This window comes from Bos taurus, chromosome X (assembly GCF_002263795.3).
Source record: "Bos taurus isolate L1 Dominette 01449 registration number 42190680 breed Hereford chromosome X, ARS-UCD2.0, whole genome shotgun sequence".
Lineage (NCBI taxonomy): Eukaryota > Metazoa > Chordata > Mammalia > Artiodactyla > Bovidae > Bos > Bos taurus.
This window is the reverse complement of record NC_037357.1, coordinates 34,399,965-34,417,184: the sequence shown is the minus strand read 5'-3', so window position 1 is coordinate 34,417,184 and position 17,220 is coordinate 34,399,965. Positions and strand designations below refer to the sequence as shown.

Here is a 17,220-nt window from a genome sequence, read left to right as displayed (position 1 = left end):
TATTCTATTTTTCATCAGAGCTGACATGTCTTCCAAGGAACCATCTTTATCTCCTAGGAAACTCCAGGGATTTAGGAATTCAGCTTTAGATGTTTGTTCCACAATCACTTCTGTCATCTTTCCTCATCTACAACTGAGAGAGTCTCTGGTTTCTTAGCACTTACATAAGTTAAGTATTTGATCAGCAGTGAATTTAAAATCACTGCAGATGGTGACTGCAGTCATGAAATTAAAAGACGCTTACTCCTTGGAAGGAAAGTTATGACCAACCTAGATAGCATATTCAAAAGCAGAGACATTACTTTGCCAACAAAGTCAAGGCTATGGTTTTTCCAGTGGTCGTGAATGGATGTGAGAGTTGGACTGTGAAGAAAGCTGAGTGCCGAAGAATTGATGCTTTTGAACTGTGGTGTTGGAGAAGACTCTTGAGAGTCCCTTGGACTGCAAGGAGATCCAACCAGTCCATTCTAAAGGAGATCAGTCCTGGGTATTCTTTGGAAGGAATGATCCTAAAGCTGAAACTCCAATACTTTGGCCACCTCATGTGAAGAGTTGACTCACTGGAAAAGACCCTCATGCTGGGAGGGATTGGGGGCAGGAGAAGAAGGGGACGACAGAGGATGAGATGGCTGGATGGCATCACCGACTCAATGGACATGAGTTTGAGTGAACTCCGGGAGTTGGTGATGGACATGGAGGCCTGGCGTGCTGCAATTTATGGGGTCGCAAAGAGTCGGACATGACTGAGCGACTGAACTGAACTGAATTTAAGATAAGACACCTCATTGAAATCCTATTTAAAATATCATGGTGGTTTCAATAACCCTCTAACTTTAAGGTTATATTCCAGGAACCAATAGATGATGTGCCAAATTAGACGGCACTTACCACCCCATTTAGAAAACACTTGGAGACTGTGTTAGAGATACCAGGGCTGGTGACCAGGTGTCTTAAAGCAGCTGTCCCCAGGTGAATTCTTACATCAACGGGGCTGTTGATATCATAGGCCTTCTAGGGTGAGTCATGGGACAGCCAGAGGACTAATGCTTTATGTTGGGGGAAGGTAGGTGATTCTGGGCTTCCAATGGAGACCAATGACGAGCTGGTTAGTAGGCTAGGTTTGAGAGTTAGACAGGAGAGCATACAGAGGACCAGGGAAAGGGTGCTATAATTTGGGAAAGTTCTGGGTCTGAAAAAAATGCTAGCACCCAGGCAGAGTCAGTTCTCAAGGAACTCTGGGACTCAAGTGGGTGGACCCTAGGTTAATAAAGTCCATAGACAGTACTCAAATTGCATTTAAATCTCATTTTCATCTTTCTTCTTTAGGCCTGCTTTTAGTACCTTAGACACAACATCCTCCTTGTCACCTCAGAGACATTGTGTAGTAGAGAGAACAGAATTGAATTACAAGTCAGAAGGTCGGCCACAGGCTGGGGTAGGTGGGAACAGCATGGGCTCAAGAGGAATTCAGGCCAGGGTCTAGTCCCTATCCTGTCTCCTAGTAACACGTGATGCTGGGAAGATGCCCAAGTCCCACAGTATTGGCTTCGTCATCTGTGAAGCAAGTGGGCTCGATGAGCTCTGTTTTGTAGGGCTTCAGGGATGTGGGCAATGTATGTAAGGCATCTCACACAGTGCCTATCATATCTTGGAACTTTGATGACTGGCAGTCACTTCTAGTATTCTTTTGCCCACAAACCATACTACCCCCTCTTCTGAGAACCTTGTTTGCTTTTTATTTTTCAGACTCAGAGAATATGCAAAGCAATAGGATGAAGAATAACAAATCAGCCAACAATATTGCTTTGTAAATAAAACTCAGTACAGTTGCCCTCCTAGAAGATGCTATTTAATTTGGGGTGGGGGGGGGGTCTCCCTCAGCTGGATGCTACTCACAGCTCCTAGAATTTGAGTCAAAGACCAACTCCATTCCTCCCTCCCAGCTGCTTTTCCATCCAAACGATGTCTTTCATTCATTCTACCCCACCAAAGATCTAGCTCTTGCTTAGAGCTGTCCAAATGACACTCAAGATCATCTAATTAAAATGTTTTTTAAATAGTGTGTTCTGGCTTTCCACGGCCAGAGAAAAGAGTGTCCCTTGAGAGGCTTCTGGGCACCACTTCAAAGTCATATCACTGTATTTCTCAGGAAATTCTTACAGATGATGAGTATAAAGCATCTAGTCTATGTACTGTACTCCACAGTACTGAGACACGCATGCAGGGCTTCTTCCCTACCTGCTCCAGGAGGAGATTCTTCTTTGGTTTTTCAATGACCCAAAGGTAACTGCTAAGTGCAGTTTTCTATTCCAGGCTTTCCTCTTACCTCGAAGACACACCGTGAGTCTGGTCACGGCCACCACCCAGCTTCATCATCCCTAGCTCCTCCAGAACTGAAGTTTCCCAAAGCTCCAAACTGCCCTGACTCGGGGCACTTACTGTTATCCATAGTCCTCACCTCCTCTTCCTTTCTTTTACTGGTTATTTAGTATCAGGTGGGCCAAAAAGGTAGTTTGGGTTTTTCCATGCTGGCTTATGGGAAAATCTATACGACCTTTTGAAAGTGAAAGTCGCTCAGTCATATCTGACTCTTTGCAACCCCATGGGCTGTACAATACGACCTTTTAGGCTAACTCAATATTTAGACCTTAACCCTTAGAAAGTATTTAAAGAATAGCTCATTATCTTCCTGATGTGACTGTTGCTCCTGGACTCTACAATTTTATAGCTAGGGGGTGTATCACCCTTATCTTGGTGCCCCCCTACTTCTACAGGGCCTTTAAAAGAGTCAATCTCTAATTAATGATTGGAGAATAACAGAGCCAGTGAACAGGGGATCTTGTTTATTTAGATTTAATACTGTATACATTCTTGAATAAGCAAAGCATATCCAGGTACATATCTTTTAATGTTACAGAAGAACACAAGAAAAGGGATAACAGAAGACAAAAATTAACTATTTTTCACTTTTCTCTCTATTTCTCTATTTTCACATTTCCAAGGAAAGTAATTTTCCAATGCCATGTTTTCTTATTCCAGATCACAAAATATAATGAAAAGTTTCCCAATTTGTTACACAAAATAGCAAAATGCAGAAATTCTTAAAAGCAGCAAGAGAAAAACAACTTGGTACATTTGAAGGAGACCCCACAAGAGCATCAGCAGACTTTTCAGCCAAAATTTTGCAGCCAGAAGAGAGGGGCACGATATATTCAAACGGCTAAAAGAAAAAACTTCCAACCAACAATATGCTCGTTACCCTACAAAGTTATCATTCAGAAAAGGATAGATAAAAAATGCTCCAAACAAGTAAAACCTAAAGGAGTTCACCATCACTTATACAGACTTATGACAATAACTGTAGCTACAAAATAGGTAAAATGTTCACTTCTTAAACTGGATAAACAGCAATACATTTTTGATGAATGTCATTTGTAAACTTAGAACTTGAAGTTAATTAAGCCTTTTGTTAATAGGAACAGCATTTGAAAAGTACCAAAAATAAAAAAAAATAAAAAAAAAACAATCTCCAAATCACCCTTACCCAGCAGGAACACAAAGATAAAATATATTCAATACTCCCAAGGCCCATCTTGCCTCTCCACTACTTAGATAAGGGACTGTTCTCGTCAAACAGAATGAAATATTTGCCTCCACTTCAGTTGGGGCAAGAGAAGCTGTTGGATGTGGCCCTGGAATAGACCCTGGTCCTGGCACAAGTCCCATCCCTGGCCCTGGCCCTGGCCCTGGCCCTGGCCCTGGCCTTGGCCCTGGCTACAACTGTGGCTTGGGGTCCCGGTTTTTCACTTTGCAAAGCTTCTTCATACAAGCTAGGAAAGGCACTGGGGGTGGTATCATGGACTTTGGCCAAAAACTCTAAGACTTTCATCTTAGTGGTCTCTGCATACGTCCGGGGACCCCACAGGAACTCGTAGCAGGCAGGATCACTATTGGGCACCTGCCGGTATTCCAGGTACCCATGCTGCACCCACACTTGGGTCAGCAGCTCCCTGGGGTCCCCATAGATGGAATGGTTCATACCAGCATACAGCCCCACGATACCCAGCATTTCCCAGATCTTTTCCTCAGAGGTACAGTTGCCATCTATGAAGATTATACTCAAGGTATTTACAAGGAGGCCAGCCATGGGCATGCTCTCCTCATCACCACGCAATGAATCATTGTAGGTGAGACCCAAGGTGTTGACCAAGACATAGACGAGACCTGTGGGGTCCAACGCCTTCACATCAATACCAAAGACCAGAGTCATACAGTAAGTGGCTTGGCTGAGGATCATAGGGAAGAGGTCTTGGTAATCTTTGATAACGCTAAGCATTTCTGCCTTTGTGGCCACCTCCTTTCTGTGATATCTGAGGAGCAGGAATTTCAACAGATCCCCCACCTTATCATCTATTGCATCTCTGAGCAAGTACCCACCATCTGGCTGGGCCTGCGAAGTGCTTGGCCTCTTTCTTTTTGTACTGCCAGATTCCTGATCTGATATGATTGATGGAGTGGTTGCTAGGGCAGTGGGTAAGGTCCAAACTCTCTGAGAAGCCTGAGAAGGACTTGGTGTCCCAGCAGTACCAGGAACCTCAATTATGGTGCCTTGGGTCACAAAACAGGAGGAGGAGGTGGGGTGGGGAGAGGAGGAGGAAGAAGAAGAAGAGGAGGAAGAGGAAGAAGAGGAGGAAGAGGAAGAAGAGGAGGAAGAGGAAGAAGAGGAGGAAGAGGAAGAAGAGGAGGAGGAGGAAGAAGAGGAGGAGGAGGAAGAGGAGGAGGAAGAAGAAGAGGAGGAGGAAGAAGAGGAGGATGAGGAAGAAGAGGTGGAAGATGAGGAAGAGGAGGAGGAGGATGAGGAGGAGGAAGAGGAGGACGAGGAAGAGGAGGATGAGGAGGAGGAGGTGTGCTCCCTCTCCTCCTCACATTCAGGAACTTCTGCACTCCGAAGTCCCCATTTCTCGCTCTGGGACTGAAAGTTTTCCATAAGCATGCAGGACCAACACTTCATGTAACACAAACGCTTTGGAGGTGGAGGCATAATGACTTCTGATAGCAAGAGTACAGACAGACAGTGCAGAACTGGATCCACAGGCCTGGGGGAGAGAGGGGGTGTGAGTGGCCTGGACTGAGAAATCCACCCTGGGCAGTCTGACTCAGGCCACTGACAGGTCTCCTCTCGAGGGATGCTCTCGAGCCTCATAGAGGAGCTCCTCCTCAGTGGCCTGACCTCTGGCTACCGAAGGAGGAAGTGAGGTGGCTCCCCAGGGTGCAGGCAGCACAGCCCGAGGTTCTGGGGATGAAGGGGGAAGGGATTTGGGTCTTGTGGGGTCCTGTCTGTTCTGGGGTGGGGAGTCCCTGCCTGGTGCATTCTCAAGGCAGGCACCTCACCTCAGCTTGACTCCTCGTGCTGCCTGGACCTCCTCTGATCTGTGACCTGTAGACACGAGCTTCAGACCTGGGCTTTCACCTCCTAGTTCCTGGAGCCCCTGTGAGAGGAAACAAGGGGGCACCTTGGCTGTAAACTGTGGCACAGTGTTGGGCCCCTTGGTGCTGGTAGGAGGGTGGACTTTGTGAGGTCCTCACTCTTCTGGGATGGATGGTCCCATTTGTGCTCACGCAGGGCTCTCACCTTTTCCCTAGAAGGATGTGGGCTCTCCTCACTGCAGGCCTGAGACAAAACTCTCAAAACAGGATCCCTAGACTGAACAGAAGGAAGTTATGGGGCTTCACATCTAACTATGTCTGCCCAGGGCCTTCCCAGGGGGAAGAGCAAGGGGTGGCCGAATACTGTGGGGTCCATCTGTCCTGGGATTGGGGGGGAGGTCTGCTCAGTTCTAACCTTAATGCCTGGCAGAGCTTCCTTCTGTTTACCTCAATCCACCTTCCTTAAATGAAGTGTCTCACCTTTATGTAAGAACAAAGATGGAAATGAGAGGGCACCACATGCAGTCAAACTGCTTCAGGTCCTCCTGTGGCCAACAGAAAGGGCAGGGATAGCCGGGGTTTAGTACATTTTCGCATGAGTTCAGCCAGTCCTCTCTCAAGGTCCTCACCACTACTCTTGACAAAGCCTGAGCCTCCTACCTCTGTGCACTTGAGTACAATACCATATGCTGATACCTCACCTCAGGTGGCCATGCAGGAAGTCAGGAAACAGCACATTTGCAACCCCTCCCCCATCCCATCTGGGGCCTCTTGGGGTTGACAGCAGGGGCATGTTTTTGTGAGGTTCCCTCTTTCCTGGGGTTCAGGGTTTCCAGTCTCTCTCAGACCCCAATGCAGAAGTAAGTACAGGCCTAATGTTCTCATCCAGCCCCTGGGGCTTCCCGGGGCTGTGAGCAGGGCTGGAAATCTGTGGGGTCCCCGTCTGTTGTAGGGTACAAGTTCCCCTCAGTCTTCCCTCAGGGGTTTGACTCCTTCCCTTGACTCCTGTTAGGACACTGGAGTCTCCCCTCTCCCCACTGAGGCCTCACCCCTTTCACCACATTCCCAGTCTCTCTAAGACCTGGATGTCAGGAAATGCTGACTGTAGTCATCCCACCACAGGGCCTCCCAGAGCCCAATCTTGTCTGGAGCCCAAGTTCCCCTTAGTCCTCCCTCAGAGTCCTCATCTTGACTCCCTGCAGGACCTGGGACTTTTCTTTCTGCCGACTAAGGCCCCTGTCCTTTATCCCAGGTCCCCAGTGTTTCTGAGACCTGGATGTCAGGAAAAGCTGTCTGTGCATATCCCATGCCAGGGCCTCCCGAGTCCTCTCTGTTCTCAAAGGGTCTCTTCAGTCATCCCTCAGGGTCCTCACCTTGGTCCACGAAGGGTCTAGGATGCGGCCTCTGTCCACCCGAAGCCACGAACGTTGTTAAAGTAACACTTGATCTCCAAGACCTGGATGAGAAAGTCAGCATAGGCTGCCACGGGCTCATGGCCCCGCGCAGCTTACCAGAGCTGAGGGCAGGGGTGAGTTTCTCTGGGACACCTCAGCCTCCATCCCTGTTCTGGGGCCCAGGATCCCCTCAGTCCTCCCTCAGGGGCCTCACCTTGACTCCTGTTAGGACTCTCCACTATCCCATCGGGGACCTGCTACTTAGGATAGATTCCCAGTCTCTCCGGGACCGGGTGGCAGGATATGCTGCCTGTACACATCCCACGCCAGGGCCTCTCAGAGCCTCACAGGGTCCCGTCAGCCCACCCTCAGGATCCTCACCTTAGTCCACGAAGGAGCTAGGATTCCGCCTCTGCCCACCCGAGGCCGCAACTGTTACCACAGTTCATCCCTACTCTCTAAGACCCGGATGAGGAAGTCAGCACAGGCTGCCACGGGCTCATCTCGCCCCGCGGCTCACCACAGCAGAGGGCAGGGGCGGGTTTCTCTGAGACCCGGATGAAGAAGTCAGCATAGGCTGCCACGGGCTCACGGCGCCCCGCACAGCTTACCAGAGCTGAGGGCAGGGGTGTGTTTCTCTGGGACACCTCACCCTCCATCCGTATTCTGGAGCCCAGGATGGCCTCAGGCCTCCCTCAGGGGCCTCACCTTGACTCCTGTTAGGATTCTCCACTCTCCAACCGGGGACCTGCTACTTAGGCTAGATTCCCAGTGTCTCCGGGACCGGGTGGCAGGAAATGCTGCCTGTACACGTCCCATGCCAGGGCCTCTCAGAGCCTTCTCTGTGCTCACAGGGTCCCATCAGCCCTCCCTCAGGGTCCCATCACCCCTCCCTCAGGATCCTCACCTTAGTCCACGAAGGAGTTAGGATTCTGCCTCTGCCCACCCGAGGACTCGACTGTTACCACAGGTCACCCCTACTCTCTAAGACCCGAATGAGGAAGTCAGCACAGGCTACCACGGGCTCATCTCGTCCCGTGGCTCACCACAGCAGAGGGCAGGGGCGGGTTTCTCTGAGACCCGGATGAAGAAGTCAGCATAGGCTGCCACGGGCTCATGGCGCCCCGCGCAGCTTACCACAGCTGAGGGCAGGGGTGGGTTTCTCTGGGACACCTCACACTCCATCCCTGTTCTGGGGCCCAGGATGGCCTCAGGCCTCCCTCAGGGGCCTCACCTTGACTCCTGTTAGGATTCTCCACTCTCCAACCGGGGACCTGCTACTTAGGCTAGATTCCCAGTGTCTCCGGGAACCGGTGGCAGGAAATGCTGCCTGTACACTTCCCACGCCAGGGCCTCTCAGAGCCTTCTCTGTTCTCACAGGGTCCCGTCAGCCCTCCCTCAGGGTGTCGTCATCCCTCCCTCAGGATCCTCACCTTAGTTCCCCAAGGAGCTAGGATTCCGCCTCTGCCCACCCCAGGACGCGACTGTTACCACAGGTCACCCCTGCCCTCTAAGACCCGGATGAGGAAGTCAGCACAGGCTGCCACGGGCTCATCTCGCCCTGTGGCTCACCACAGCAGAGGGCAGGGGTGGGTTTCTCTGAGACCCGGGATGAAGAAGTCAGCATAGGCTGCCACGGGCTCATGGCGCCCCGCGCAGCTTACCACAGCTGAGGGCAGGGGTGGGTTTCTCTGGGACACCTCACCCTCCATCCCTGTTCTGGAGCCCAGGATCCCCTCAGTCCTCCCTCAGGGGCCTCACCTTGACTCCTGTTAGGATTCTCCATCTCCAACCGGGGACCTACTATTTAGGCTAGATTCCCAGTCTCGCCAGGACGGGGTGGCCGGAAATGCTGCCTGTACACTTCCCACGGCAGGGCCTCTCAGAGCCTTCTATGTTCTCACAGGGTCCCATCATCCCTCTGTCAGGATCCTCACCTTATTCCACGAAGGAGCTAGGATTCCGCCTCTGCCCACCCCAGGACGCGACTGTTACCACAGGTCACGCCTGCTCTCTAAGACCCGGGTGAGGAAGTCAGCACAGGCTGCCACGGGCTCATCTCCTCCCGTGGCTCACGACAGCAGAGGGCAGGGGCGGGTTTCTCTGAGACCCGGATGAAGAAGTCAGCATAGGCTGCCACGGGCTCATGGCGCCCCACGCAGCTTACCAGAGCTGAGGGCAGGGGTGGGTTTCTCTGGGACACCTCACCCTCCATCCGTGTTCTGGGGCCCAGGATCCCCTCAGTCCTCCCTCAGGGGCCTCACCTTGACTCCTGTTAGGATTCTCCACTCTCCAACCGGGGACCTGCTAGTGAGGCGAGATTCCCAGTCTCGCCGGGACCGGGTGGGCGAAAATGCTGCCGGTACACTTCCCAGTCCAGGGCCTCTCAGAACCTTCTCTGTTCTCACAGGGTCCCGTCAGCCCACCCTCAGGATCCTCACCTTAGTCCACGAAGGCTAGGTTTCCGCCTCTGCCCACCCGAGGCCTCGTCTGTTACCACAGGTCACCCGTGCTCTCTAAGACCCGGATGAGGAAGTCAGCACAGGCTGCCACGGGCTCATCTCGCCCCGCGGCTCACCACAGCAGAGGGCAGGGGCGGGTTTCTCTGAGACCCGGATGAAGAAGTCAGCATAGGCTGCCACGGGCTCACGGCGCCCGCACAGCTTACCAGAGCTGAGGGCAGGGGTGTGTTTCTCTGGGACACCTCACACTCCATCCCTGTTCTGGAGCCCAGGATCCCCTCAGTCCTCCCTCAGGGGCCTCACCTTGACTCCTGTTAGGATTCTCCACTCTCCAACCGGGGACCTGCTACTTAGGCTAGATTCCTAGTGTCTCCGGGAACGGGTGCCAGGAAATGCTGCCTGTACACTTCCCACGACAGGGCCTCTCAGAGCCTTCTCTGTTCTCACAGGGTCCCGTCAGCCCTCCCTCAGGGTCTCATCATCCCTCCCTCAGGATCCTCACCTTAGTTCACCAAGGAGCTAGGATTCCGCCTCTGCCCACCCCAGGACGCGACTGTTACCACAGGTCACCCCGCTCTCTAAGACCCGGATGAGGAAGTCAGCACAGGCTGCCACGGGCTCATCTCATCCCGTGGCTCACCACAGCAGAGGGCAGGGGCGGCTTTCTCTGAGACCCGGATGAAGAAGTCAGCATAGGCTGCCTTGGGCTCATGGTGCCCCGGGCAGCTTAACAGAGCTGAGGGCAGGGGTGGGTTTCTCTGGGACACCTCACCCTCCATCCGTGTTCTGGGGCCCAGGATCCCCTCAGTTCTCCCTCAGGGGCCTCACCTTGACTCCTTTTAGGATTTCCACTCTCCAACCGGGGACCTGCTACTTAGGCTAGATTCCCAATGTCTCTGGGACGGGGTGGCCGGAAATGCTGCCTGTACACTTCCCAGGCCAGGGCCTCTCAGAGCCTTCTCTGTTCTAACAGGGTCCCATCAGCCCTCCCTCAGGATCCTCACCGTAGTCCACGAAGGTGCTAGGTTTCCGCCTCTGCCCACCCGAGGCCGCGACTTTTAACACAGGTCACCCCTGCTCTCTTAAGACCCGGATGAGGAAGTCAGCACAGGCTGTCACGGGCTCGTCTTGCCCCGGCTCACGACAGCAGAGGGCAGGGGCGGGTTCCTCTGAGACCCGGATGAAGAAGTCAGCATAGGCTGCCACGGGCTCATGGCGCCCCGCGCAGCTTACCACAGCTGAGGGCAGGGGTGGGTTTCTCTGGGACACCTCACCCTCCATCCGTGTTCTGGGGCCCAGGATCCCCTCAGTCCTCCCTCAGGGGCCTCACCTTGACTCCTTTTATGATTTCCACTCTCCAACCGGGGACCTGCTACTTAGGCTAGATTCCCAATGTCTCTGGGACCAGGTGGCCGGAAATGCTGCCTGTACACTTCCCACGGCAGGGCCTCTCAGAGCCTTCTCTGTTCTCACAGGGTCCCGTCATCCCTCTGTCAGGATCCTCACCTTAGTCCACGAAGGAGCTAGGATTCCGCCTCTGCCCACCCCAGGACGCGACTGTTACCACAGGTCACGCCTGCTCTCTAAGACCCGGGTGAGGAAGTCAGCACAGGCTGCCACGGGCTCATCTCCTCCCGTGGCTCACGACAGCAGAGGGCAGGGGCGGGTTTCTCTGAGACCCGGATGAAGAAGTCAGCATAGGCTGCCACGGGCTCATGGCGCCCCACGCAGCTTACCAGAGCTGAGGGCAGGGGTGGGTTTCTCTGGGACACCTCACCCTCCATCCGTGTTCTGGGGCCCAGGATCCCCTCAGTCCTCCCTCAGGGGCCTCACCTTGTCTCCTGTTAGGATTCTCCACTCTCCAATGGGGACCTGCTACTGAGGCGAGATTCCCAGTCTCGCCGGGACCGGGTGGCAGGATATGCTGCCGGTACACTTACCAGTCCAGGGCCTCTAGAACCTTCTCTGTTCTCACAGGGTCCCGTCAGCCCACCCTCAGGATCCTCACCTTAGTCCACGAATGCTAGGTTTCCGCCTCTGCCCACCCGAGGCCGCGACTGTTACCACAGGTCACCCGTGCTCTCTAAGACCCGGATGAGGAAGTCAGCACAGGCTGCCACGGGCTCATCTCGCCCCGCGGCTCACCACAGCAGAGGGCAGGGGCGGGTTTCTCTGAGACCCGGATGAAGAAGTCAGCATAGGCTGCCACGGGCTCACGGCACCCCGCACAGCTTACCAGAGCTGAGGGCAGGGGTGTGTTTCTCTGGGACACCTCACACTCCATCCCTGTTCTGGAGCCCAGGATCCCCTCAGTCCTCCCTCAGGGGCCTCACCTTGACTCCTGTTAGGATTCTCCACTCTCCAACCGGGGACCTGCTACTTAGGCGAGATTCCCAGTGTCTCTGGGACCGGGTGGCAGGAAATGCTGCCTGTACACTTCCCACGCCAGGGCCTATCAGAGCCTTCTCTGTGCTCACAGGTCCCATCAGCCCTCCCTCAGGGTCCCATCATCCCTCCCTCAGGGTCCCATCATCCCTCCCTCAGGATCCTCACCTTAGTCCACGAAGGAGTTAGGATTCTGCCTCTGCCCACCCGAGGCCGCGACTGTTACCACAGGTCACCCCTGCTCTCTAAGACCCGGATGAGGAAGTCAGCACAGGCTGCCACGGGCTCATCTCACCCCGCGGCTCACCACAGCAGAGGGCAGGGGTGGGTTTCTCTGAGACCCGGATGAAGAAGTCAGCATAGGCTGCCTCGGGCTCATGGTGCCCCGGGCAGCTTAACAGAGCTGAGGGCAGGGGTGGGTTTCTCTGGGACACCTCACCCTCCATACGTGTTCTGGGGCCCAGGATCCCCTCAGTTCTCCCTCAGGGGCCTCACCTTGACTCCTTTTAGGATTTCCACTCTCCAACCGGGGACCTGCTACTTAGGCTAGATTCCCAATGTCTCTGGGACGGGGTGGCCGGAAATGCTGCCTGTACACTTCCCAGGCCAGGGCCTCTCAGAGCCTTCTCTGTTCTAACAGGGTCCCATCAGCCCTCCCTCAGGATCCTCACCGTAGTCCACGAAGGTGCTAGGTTTCCGCCTCTGCCCACCCGAGGCCGCGACTTTTAACACAGGTCACCCCTGCTCTCTTAAGACCCGGATGAGGAAGTCAGCACAGGCTGTCACGGGCTCGTCTTGCCCCGACTCAAGACAGAAGAGGGCAGGGGAGGGTTCCTCTGAGACCCGGATGAAGAAGTCAGCATAGGCTGCCACGGGCTCATGGCGCCCCGCGCAGCTTACCACAGCTGAGGGCAGGGGTGGGTTTCTCTGGGACACCTCACCCTCCATCCGTGTTCTGGGGCCCAGGATCCCCTCAGTTCTCCCTCAGGGGCCTCACCTTGACTCCTTTTAGGATTTCCACTCTCCAACCGGGGACCTGCTACTTAGGCTAGATTCCCAATGTCTCTGGGACGGGGTGGCCGGAAATGCTGCCTGTACACTTCCCAGGCCAGGGCCTCTCAGAGCCTTCTCTGTTCTCACAGGGTCCCATCAGCCCTCCCTCAGGGTCCCATCATCCCTCCCTCAGGATCCTCACCTTAGTCCACGAAGGAGTTAGGATTCTGCCTCTGCCCACCCGAGGCCTCGACTGTTACCACAGGTCACCCCTGCTCTCTAAGACCCGGATGAGGAAGTCAGCACAGGCTGCCATGGGCTCATCTCACCCCGCGGCTCACCACAGCAGAGGGCAGGGGTGGGTTTCTCTGAGACCCGGATGAAGAAGTCAGCATAGGCTGCCACGGGCTCATGGTGCCCCACACAGCTTAACAGAGCTGAGGGCAAGGGTGGGTTTCTCTGGGACATCTCACCCTCCATCCGTGTTTTGGGGCCCAGGATCCACTCAGTCCTCCCTCAGGGGCCTCACCTTGACTCCTTTTAGGATTCTCCACTCTCCAACCGGGGACCTGCTACTTACGCTAGATTCCCAGTGTCTCCGGGAACCAGTGGCAGGAAATGCTGCCTGTACACTTCCCAGGCCAGGGCCTCTCAGATCCTTCTCTATTCCACAGGGTCCCGTCAGCCCTCCCTCAGGGTCTCGTTATCTCTCCCTCAGGATCCTCACCTTAGTCCAGGACGGAGCTAGGATTCCGCCTCTGCCCACCCGAGGAAATGACTGTTACCACAGGTCACTCCTACTCTCTAAGACCCAGATGAGGAAGTCAGCACAGGCTGCCACGGGCTCATGGCGCCCCGCACAGCTTAACACAGCTGAAGGCAAGGGTGGGTTTCTCTGGGACACCTCACCCTCCATCCGTGTTCTGGGGCCCAGGATCCACTCAGTCCTCCCTCCGGGGCCACACCTTGACTCCTGTTAGGATTCTCCACTCTCCAACCGGGGACCTACTACTTAGGCTAGATTCCCAGTCTCGCCAGGACCGGGTGGCCAGAAATGCTGCCTGTACACTTCTCACGGCAGGGCCTCTCAGAGCCTTCTCTGTTCTCACAGGGTCCCGTCAGCCCTCCCTCAGGATCCTCCCCGTAGTCCACGAAGGTGCTAGGTTTCCGCCTCTGTCCACCGGAGGCCGCGACTGTTACCACAAGTCACCCCTACTCTCTAAGACCCAGATGAGGAAGTCAGCACAGGCTGCCACGGGCTCATCTCATCCCGTGGCTCACCACAGCAGAGGGCAGGGGCGGGTTTCTCTGAGACCCGGATGAAGAAGTCAGCATAGGCTGCCACGGGCTCATGGCGCCCCGGGCAGCTTACCAGAGCTGAGGGCAGGGGTGGTTTTCTCTGGGACACCTCACCCTCCATCCCTGTTCTGGAGCCCAGGATCCCCTCAGTCCTCCCTCAGGGGCCTCACCTTGACTCCTGTTAGGATTCTCCACTCTCCAACCGGGGACCTACTACTTAGGCTAGATTCCCAGTGTCTCCGGGACCGGGTGGCCGGAAATGCTGCCTGTACACTTCCCACGCAGGGCCTCTCAGAGCCTTCTCTCTTCTCACAGGGTCCCGTCTGCCCTCCGTCAGGATCCTCACCTTAGTTCACCAAGGAGCTAGGATTCTGCCTCTGCCCACCCCAGGACGCGACTGTTACCACAGGTCACGCCTGCTCTCTAAGACCCGGGTGAGGAAGTCAGCACAAGCTGCCACGGGCTCATCTCGCCCTGTGGCTCACGACACCAGAGGGCAGGGGCGGGTTTCTCTGAGACCCGGAAGAAGAAGTCAGCATAGGCTGCCACGGGCTCATGGCGCCCCGCACAGCTTAACACAGCTGAAGGCAAGGGTGGGTTTCTCTGGGACACCTCACCCTCCATCCGTGTTCTGGGGCCCAGGATCCCCTCAGTCCTCCCTCAGGGGCCTCACCTTGACTCCTGTTAGGATTCTCCACTCTCCAACCGGGGACCTGCTACTTAGGCGAGATTCCCAGTGTCTCCGGAAATGGGTGGCAGGAAATACTGCCTGTACACTTCCCACGCCAGGGCCTCTCAGAGCCTTCTCTATTCTCACAGGGTCCCGTCAGCCCTCCCTCAGGATCCTCACCGTAGTCCACGAAGGTGCTAGGTTTTTGCCTCTGCCCACCGGAGGCCGCAACTGTTACCACAAGTCACCCCTACCCTCTAAGACCCGGATGAGGAAGTCAGCACAGGCTGCCACGGGCTCATCTCATCCCGTGGCTCACCACAGCAGAGGGCAGGGGCGGCTTTCTCTGAGACCCGGATGAAGAAGTCAGCATAGGCTGCCACGGGCTCATGGCGCCCCACGCAGCTTACCAGAGCAGAGGGCAAGGGTGGGTTTCTCTGGGACACCTCACCCTCCATCCGTGTTCTGGGGCCCAGGATCCCCTCAGTTCTCCCTCAGGGGCCTCACCTTGACTCCTTTTAGGATTTCCACTCTCCAACCGGGGACCTGCTACTTAGGCTAGATTCCCAATGTCTCTGGGACGGGGTGGCCGGAAATGCTGCCTGTACGCTTCCCAGGCCAGGGCCTCTCAGAGCCTTCTCTGTTCTAACAGGGTCCCATCAGCCCTCCCTCAGGATCCTCACCGTAGTCCACGAAGGTGCTAGGTTTCCGCCTCTGCCCACCCGAGGCCGCGACTTTTAACACAGGTCACCCCTGCTCTCTTAAGACCCGGATGAGGAAGTCAGCACAGGCTGTCACGGGCTCGTCTTGCCCCGGCTCACGACAGCAGAGGGCAGGGGCGGGTTCCTCTGAGACCCGGATGAAGAAGTCAGCATAGGCTGCCACGGGCTCATGGCGCCCTGCGCAGCTTACCACAGCTGAGGGCAGGGGTGGGTTTCTCTGGGACACCTCACCCTCCATCCGTGTTCTGGGGCCCAGGATCCCCTCAGTCCTCCCTAGGGGCCTCACCTTGACTCCTTTTATGATTTCCACTCTCCAACCGGGGACCTGCTACTTAGGCTAGATTCCCAATGTCTCTGGGACCAGGTGGCCGGAAATGCTGCCTGTACACTTCCCACGGCAGGGCCTCTCAGAGCCTTCTCTGTTCTCACAGGGTCCCGTCATCCCTCTGTCAGGATCCTCACCTTAGTCCACGAGGAGCTAGGATTCCGCCTCTGCCCACCCCAGGACGCGACTGTTACCACAGGTCACGCCTGCTCTCTAAGACCCGGGTGAGGAAGTCAGCACAGGCTGCCACGGGCTCATCTCCTCCCGTGGCTCACCACAGCAGAGGGCAGGGGCGGGTTTCTCTGAGACCCGGATGAAGAAGTCAGCATAGGCTGCCACGAGCTCATGGCGCCCCACGCAGCTTACCAGAGCTGAGGGCAGGGGTGGGTTTCTCTGGGACACCTCACCCTCCATCCGTGTTCTGGGGCCCAGGATCCCCTCAGTCCTCCCTCAGGGGCCTCACCTTGTCTCCTGTTAGGATTCTCCACTCTCCAATGGGGACCTGCTACTGAGGCGAGATTCCCAGTCTCGCCGGGACCGGGTGGCAGGATATGCTGCCGGTACACTTCCCAGTCCAGGGCCTCTCAGAACCTTCTCTGTTCTCACAGGGTCCCGTCAGCCCACCCTCAGGATCCTCACCTTAGTCCACGAATGCTAGGTTTCCGCCTCTGCCCACCCGAGGCCGCGACTGTTACCACAGGTCACCCGTGCTCTCTAAGACCCGGATGAGGAAGTCAGCACAGGCTGCCACGGGCTCATCTCGCCCCGCGGCTCACCACAGCAGAGGGCAGGGGCGGGTTTCTCTGAGACCCGGATGAAGAAGTCAGCATAGGCTGCCACGGGCTCACGGCACCCCGCACAGCTTACCAGAGCTGAGGGCAGGGGTGTGTTTCTCTGGGACACCTCACCCTCCATCCGTGTTCTGGGGCCCAGGATCCACTCAGTCCTCCCTCCGGGGCCACACCTTGACTCCTGTTAGGATTCTCCACTCTCCAACCGGGGACCTACTACTTAGGCTAGATTCCCAGTCTCGCCAGGACCGGGTGGCCAGAAATGCTGCCTGTACACTTCTCACGGCAGGGCCTCTCAGAGCCTTCTCTGTTCTCACAGGGTCCCGTCAGCCCTCCCTCAGGATCCTCCCCGTAGTCCACGAAGGTGCTAGGTTTCCGCCTCTGTCCACCGGAGGCCGCGACTGTTACCACAAGTCACCCCTACTCTCTAAGACCCAGATGAGGAAGTCAGCACAGGCTGCCACGGGCTCATCTCATCCCGTGGCTCACCACAGCAGAGGGCAGGGGCGGGTTTCTCTGAGACCCGGATGAAGAAGTCAGCATAGGCTGCCACGGGCTCATGGCGCCCCGGGCAGCTTACCAGAGCTGAGGGCAGGGGTGGTTTTCTCTGGGACACCTCACCCTCCATCCCTGTTCTGGAGCCCAGGATCCCCTCAGTCCTCCCTCAGGGGCCTCACCTTGACTCCTGTTAGGATTCTCCACTCTCCAACCGGGGACCTACTACTTAGGCTAGATTCCCAGTGTCTCCGGGA

General features: G+C 55.7%; 1 long non-coding RNA gene across 3 annotated transcripts; it reads right to left on the bottom strand.

Annotated features, from left to right (window-relative positions):
• Positions 1-2,837: 2,837 nt before the first annotated feature.
• Positions 2,838-12,474, bottom strand: LOC519242 (melanoma-associated antigen 10). 3 transcript variants are annotated; one of them, XR_009493587.1, is made up of 6 exons: positions 7,530-12,474; positions 6,801-6,883; positions 5,908-5,972; positions 5,633-5,704; positions 5,392-5,489; positions 2,838-5,096 (listed from the first exon to the last, which is right to left on the bottom strand). It is a non-coding gene; the product is annotated as a melanoma-associated antigen 10 (long non-coding RNA). The 3 variants fall into 3 exon arrangements; XR_001495540.3 differs by having other exon boundaries at positions 6,801-12,474; XR_009493588.1 differs by lacking the exons at positions 5,633-5,704; positions 5,908-5,972 and having other exon boundaries at positions 6,801-12,474.
• Positions 12,475-17,220: the final 4,746 nt, after the last annotated feature.